A 7,685-nucleotide genomic window follows, 5' to 3' on the forward strand; every position below is an offset into this window, starting at 1 on the left:
CAGCACCTAAATCTTTCATATCAAATTTAGCATTTAACCGCCTCTTCAATACATCAATATCAGACATATTCTTAACTACTATCAGCATATCATCAATATATAAAAGTAGATAAATCAAAGAACCATTTTCCAATCTCTTATAGTAAACACAGCTATCCATCTGACTTTTTGTGTAGTCTTGACTAGCCATGAAAGCATCAAAACGTTTATACCACTATCTAGGAGACTGTTTCAGCCCATACAAAGATTTCTTTAACAATCAAACATGATCTTCCTTACCTGGAATAGCAAAGCCCTATGGTTGCCTCATGTAAATCTACTCCTCCAACTCACCGTGAAGAAACACAGTTTTCAAATCTAGCTGCTCTAACTCGAGATCCTGCAAAGCAACTAAGGCAAGTAAAACATGAATATAAGTATGTCTTACCACAGGAGAGAACACCTCATTGTAGTCAATGCCCTCACACTGTGTACCCCTTCGCCACAAGTCTCGCCTTATACCATGCTGCCTTGACACCTTGAATGTCTTCTTTCCGTTTAAAGACCTATTTACTTCCGACAATCTTTTGGCTCTTGGGTATTTTGACTAGCTCCCATGTCTGATTTCGATGGAGTGATTCCATCTCTTCACTCATAGCGCCTAACCACTACGATGACTCCGAACTAGCCATCGCCTCAGAGTAAGACGAAGGCTCATCTGTCTCCACCTCATCACCTACAGTCAATGCATAAGCAATATTTGTATAATCATAACGTACTAGTGACTTAATTTGCCTTCTCAGCCTATCTGCGACTATAGTCTGCTGCAGCTTTGTTGGTTGTTCACTATCACCGACTTCAGAAACTGTGGTTTCATTTGCAGTCTCAACTTTTGTTACCTTCAAGGTCTCTAGAGTCTTTACCTATAGCTCCACCTCACTAATGACACCATGATCTATTTTCTCTGCTGGTTGTGTCTCAGAACACCTCCGTTGAAGCATTGCAGTCTCGTCGAAGATCACATCTTTGCTAATTAGAAAACCGGGTGATCTGGGACCAGTGCACTACAGCCGGTAGCCTTTCACCTCATGTGCATAACCTAGAAATATGCACTTCTTCGCTCTTAGCTCAAGCTTACCATCAGTCAGATGAGCATACGTAGGATATCCAAATATACGTAATCCAGAATAATCAACAAGTTTCCCCGACCATACTTCCTCAAGAGTCTTCCACTTGATAGCAGATGATGGAGATCGATTAACCAGGTAACATGGCATGTTTACTGCTTCAACCCAAAATTCATTGCCAAGTCTTGCATGCGAAAGCATGCATCGAGCTCACTCAAGCAAAGTTATGTTCTTTTTTTCTGCCATGCCATTTTGCTGTAGTGTCCCAGGTACTGTGCGGTATCTTACAATACATTCTTTCTTGCAGAACTCGGTAAAATCTTTATCAGAGAACTCCACGCCATTATCGATTCTTAGGCACTTGATTTGTTTATCTGACTGCTTCTCAATCAATGCCTTAAATTTCTTGAACCGATCAAACACATCATATTTGTGCTTCAGATTGTAAACCCATACATTCCTCGAATAATCGTTGATAAATGTCAGCATATATCGAGCACCTTCTTTCGAAGGAACCAAAGACGGGCCCTAGACGTCTAAATGAATATATTCTACTGGTCATTTGGTCGAATGAATAGTTGTAGTAAACTTAACTCGGTGCTGCTTCTCATATATGCAGTGCTCACATAAGTCTAGCTTCCCTGTCTTTTGACCATTCAACAACCCCCTTTCACTCAGCATCGTCATACCTGCCTAACTCATGTGCCCTAAACGCATATGCCATAATTGAGTCAAGTTAGAGTTTGACTCACCTGATGAAACTGCAGCGGTTCCGGTCATGGTCTCTCCTAGTAGATGATAGAGAGTATTCACTTTCTTTCCCTTCATCACTGTCATGGCACCTCGAGAGATCATCGGTACTCCACCTTCAGCGATGTACTTACACACGATGTCATCGAGTGTCCTTAGAGAAATAAGATTCTTTTTTAGCTCCGATACATGCCTCACATCTATCAATGTGCGAACCACCCCATCGTGCATTCGAATCCGAATTGTCCCTATCCTCACAGCCTTACAAACTACAGTATTCCCCAAAAGAACCCTACCACCATATGCTATCTGGTAAGTAGTAAACCAGTTCTTATGAGGCATCATATGATAAAAACACCCTGAATCTAGCACCCATTCGTCTCCTGACGAAGTAGCAGTCACACATAAAACAGCTTCCGCATCACCATTGCTCCCCTGGGCAACGTTTGCCACACTGCTTGTGGTGTTTTGCCTATCAACTTTATTCCTCCGCTTGGATAATCTCTCCTGATGTGCCCCTCCTCGTGACACTCAAAGCACTTCATGCATCCCTTGGACTTTCGATGGCGTGACTTTGATATGCTTTTACCTCTGCTGCTACTAGGCCCTCAATGTTGTTCTCTACCCCGAATCGTCAGTGCTTGTGCTGCTCCTTTGGCTAGATCGTCATCTCGCAACTTTCTCTGCCGCTCCTTAGAGAATAAGGTGGACTTTACCTCTTTTGAGCTAATAGTAGTATGCCCTTGCAACAGCAAATTAGTAAAGTGCTCCCATGACTCTAGTGAAGAGGCTAACAACATCATGCCCTATTCTTCATCATCAAGTATCTTACCGACGTTCTTCAGATCCAACATGAGTTTATTAAATTCATCTAGGTGGATTCTGATAGATGTACCTTCAGTATATCTAAATTGAAACATCTTCTTCAACATGTATAAGCGATTGATCAAACCTCTTTTCACATAGAGTGCTTGAAGTTTTGCCCATAACGCTGCAGCATTCTTCTTCTCAGTAACCTCTATTAAGACCTCATTCGTCAAATTTAACAAGATTATGCTATTTTTTTCCATTAGCTCTACCTTCTCAGAGGCTTTCATTATAATCGGCAACTCATCCTCACCATCTAGTACCTTAGCCGAACCTTGTGTTGTCAATAAAGCTCGCATCTTGATGCTCCATAACACAAAGTTGTTGCTCCCGTCAAACTTCTCAATTTCATATTTTCTCTCAGACATAATTGCAGTAACAAAATTTCCAAATAATAATCAAACGAGCAAAAGCTCCAAATCACAATCAAGAAATCTGATCCCAAGTTCTAATACCAATTGTTGGGATATAATATGCGGAAACGACAAGATCGTGCAATTTATGTCAACGTAAAATCGCTAGAGAAATAAACGAGAAAAATAAGGACACCAGAAGTTTACGTGGTTCGGTCCGAGTATCGGTACCTACATCCACGGGGAGAGCCAGCAGCAAATAATCCACTATAATCGGAGAATCAGAATTTACAATCACTCACACGCTCAAGTGTTTCCCACACCTAGATTTAACCTCAAACCCAAAGTGTTTAGATTAGGGGTGATCGGTTCCCGGTTCGGTCTGGTTCCAACGTGGAACCGGGAACCGGACCGGGAGAATCGGTTCCCAATTTTGGGAACCATGGACCGGACCGTTGGTCTTAGGACCGAGAACCGGACCGGACCATCGATTCCGGTCTGGTCCGGTCCGGTCCAAAAGAATTGGCACTTTATTTTTTCACTAAAGAATGACCATTCACTAAAGAATAATCATACTCCGGACCGATCAATCAAATTTGGTTTCCGAGCAATCTAATAAAACTACTCACACATATTTCCACGTACAAAATATTCAAACTTCACTTGTGTGAATATTAATCATAGTTTATGTGTTTTATGCTTAATTTTAAGCATAAAACCCATGAACAACGTGATTAAAGGTTGTGCTTGGCTTAGGTTTTACAGACAATCTCTCCTCTATACTTTGAATGTTTAGTCGATATGAGACTTTTTAAGGCTTGAAGTGCCTTGTCGTTTGCAAGTGAGGGGAGCAAGAGAGAGTGTGAGCATGAGGAGAGTTTTTTTTTTCTATAAATAAAGAGTAACAACAAGAGTTTTGGTGGTCTCTTGGCCACATAAGAGGTTGTTACCTAAATTGAAATTCCGATTGCAATAAGTTTCATATATAATATTAATATATTATATGTATTTATCTATCATATGAATATAAATTATATATAAAAAAATTTGGTCCGGTCTGGTCGGTTCGGTTCCCACCTTGGAACCGGGAATCGGACCAACCGGCCACTGGTTCCAAGATTAGGAACCGAGAACCGGACCGCCAACCATGGGGACCGCCCAAAATTGGCCGGTCCGGTCCGGTACGGTCCGGTTCCGGTTCGGGCGGTTTCCTTTGCACACCCCTAGTTTAGATAAACAACTCATGGTACAAAATTACCACGCGTCCAAGCTCAGAATAAAACACTCTATGTACAGCTTCACATGTCTCTTCAAAGCTTTGCACGGCTAGCGGCTTCAATGATCATGTGCGGCTTCATAGGGTTTTTCTCTCTTAAGCGGCAAGCTTCGTTTATTTCTCTAACGATTTTGCATTGACATAAATTGCAAGATTCAGTCGTTTCCGCATATAATATCCCAACAGGTACTTTGGAGATGCTCGTAGTACTCAATGGAAATTTACTTGAAGGATGTCACCAATGTTCACAACCAGAGCACCTAGGATGGGCGGCACATCCAACCACTCATTGCCATGCTTCACTTGCAATCCCATGAAGTGGTCTTGTAGGAGCACTGTGATCACTCCCGGTCCATATGGGATGCTGAGGGTTCGTTTGGTAATGGTTCTACTCCGGTGAACGATTTTTTTAGAAATAATTTTTTTCTATTTTTATTCCTCGAAACCATTTTTAAGTGAAAGAACGTGTTTGGTAACAATACAAAGTTTCTACTATCGGAATGGAAAAAGAATAAGAATGTGTTTGGTAATGTAGAATTTCTTTTAATTTTTTAAGGTTTTTAGTTTTTATTTTTTTCTTATATTTCCTTGCCAAATGTCACCGGTTGGTAGGCGACGACAGTCAGCAACGAGCGATGATGGGGGATGGTGACCAAACATCGACGGCAACAATGAGGGGTGGTGGCAAGGAAGAAGAAAAGGAAAAACGTAAAAATTAACTTATTTCTATAAATTGTTCTTGGGAATAAGAAGTTATCTTTTTCTACTTTTTATTTTTATTCCACATCTATTCCCCATCGGGCAATCTCTGGCCACTTTTCTATTTCGGAAAAAAAAAATTAGTTAACGTTATCAAATAGATTTTTATTTTTTATTTTTATTTCGATGTGAAAAAAAAATTAGAACATTGTCAAGTGGACCCCAAGCCTCCGTCGATCGGGCTGGGGCTATACGGATAGCAATTCCCCACCATGACTCTCCAGCACGTCAATTCCTATAGCTTTTCGGGACTCAATCCCAACCCTTCGCTCAACGGTCCCATCGGGATGCCTCCCAAGTGTTGGATCTGCTAATCCCATTCCATCTCCTTATTTTTGCAATAAAAAAACTAAAATATTAAGAAAAGAAAAAAGAAAAAGGAACACACGTGAGAGGGATGGAGGCCCTCGCCTTTGGTTGACAAGGTTTGCCAACCCTTGCCATGGCACCCACGACCTCGCCAGCCATCGTTGCCACCCCATTGGTGTTGGGGCAGTGGCCACAAAAAGGAGGGAGCCCTCCCACCTCCCTCTTGCCTATATTTTCTTTTTGAATTTTTCTTTGAAAAAGTTTAATCTAATTTAATTTTAATTTATATTATATTGTGTTTTGACGAAAATATCCTTAATTGGTGGGAATTTTTTGCCGATCGACGAGCTGGCGAGGCTAAACCCTTATTTGAAATAATCATAATCACTTAAAATCCTTCTTTAAGACTAATATGACCACTTCAATTTTTATTTGAAACAAGGTCCACTTCCGGCTCTTATTTAAAAAAAAAAAAAAAAATGAGGGCATTTTGAGCTCTTATTTGAAGTTATCCAAAAAATAAATAAAGGAGAAGCCTTTGCTTGCCCCTCCTTAATTGTAATCGGTGAGTGGTATGTAGATGAAATCTAATGTATATTTTCAATTTTTTTTTTCCTTTTCTTTCTTGAGATTTATATTCATATAAACTTGCCCATTCAACTCCTCTTTTTTATATCTAAACTAGCCACTCAATTAGTGCTTTATGCAGCTTGTCTATGTGCATATTTTTTATATTGTTGGTAACACTAATAATATAGTATTTGTTATAAGAGAAGAGATAAGACTTATTTAATAGTGATAAATATATAATTTTCTAGAAGAATATTATATGTGAAGGGGGCTCGGGTTACGGTGAAGCAGAAAAGGGGATGTATTATTCTGTTCCCCACATGATAGAGAACGTTATTTTTTTTTAGAGTACATTCGGGAAAGCTATATTTGAAATAAGTTTCGATGTTGACAAGAAACATAATAGGAGATAGATACTCTACCGCTCAATGATCGGTATTATATAGGGGAAGAATCCAATATTTCCTCCAGTGCAACAAAGAAGCAATCTTATTCCCATATCATCTTTTTTGCCTCATGCACCTCTGAATCACGCCCTGAAGTAATGGACAAGACTTTCGTCCAACTTAGTAGTATAGAATGCCCTCCAGTATTCGCCCATGGTGAACTACCGAAAAGCAGCAGGTTTATTTGAGGATACGAGCTCTGGCAGCGGTCCGGCTTGAATATCTGAATCGGTCAAGTTGTGGAAAACTACTATTGACACACGTGGCTCTCAATTAGGGTTGGCCAATACTCAGTGCTCTACACTTTTGTACTCGTTGTTGGACATGATCTAGGAAGTTGAATCACGTAAATCATATCTCTATTTCATTGTATAATGTTATTTTTGCACTGGCTTAGGTGATTTGAAAATGCTCCTAGTACTTAAGTTCAGTTTACCTGAAGGATGTCACCAATGTTCACAACCAGAGCACTGGGAATGGGCGGTGCATCCAACCACTCATCCCCATGCTTCACTTGCAACCTGGGAGTTGGTCCTGCAAGAGCACTGCGATCACTCCCGGGTCCGTGTGGGACGACAAGCCGACCGTCAGATCAGGCTGGGGACAGCATGGATAGTAATTCTCCACCATTTTCCTGCTCTCTAAGCATGTCAATTCCTGTAATTTTCTGGGACTCAAACCCAACCCCTCGCTCAACAGTCCTATCAGGATGCCTCCTAGGCATTGGATCTATCGATCCCATTCCATCACCTCATTTTTGCAAACCTTGGGCATCTCTGCCATGTCCGGTTTCGGCTCCAACCTTAACTGGAGCGTGTCCCCGCAACATAATTCCCTGCATTGGTTTAAACAAATTCTTTTTGCTTGCCCAATTTTTTTTTTAATGTTCGAATGACTTTTCTTTTTGTTTGTCCCCTTGAAAATATAAATTAATTCTTTAACTTCATGCAATCCAGATGTATAATTTATCAATATCATGCTCATCACATTAAGATGTGTCACTGTCTTCCATTAATCTTATACAATGTGTCATTCTGTATCATTTGTTAAAAAAATTATCCGAAAAGTCAAAAACCTATTATACCGCATCCTATTCAATTCTAAACTTTTCAATTGTGTCAATTTAATCCTAAATCTAAACCTTTTGATGAATTATAAATTTAGTCCAAACTTTCGATGATTTATCAATTTAGTTCTTTCGGTCATTTTTTTGCCAAAATTGCTAACATGGAGGTTTAGTCAGCATTGA

The sequence above is a fragment of the Eucalyptus grandis genome, chromosome 5 (genome assembly GCF_016545825.1).
Source record: "Eucalyptus grandis isolate ANBG69807.140 chromosome 5, ASM1654582v1, whole genome shotgun sequence".
NCBI classification, from domain to species: domain Eukaryota; kingdom Viridiplantae; phylum Streptophyta; class Magnoliopsida; order Myrtales; family Myrtaceae; genus Eucalyptus; species Eucalyptus grandis.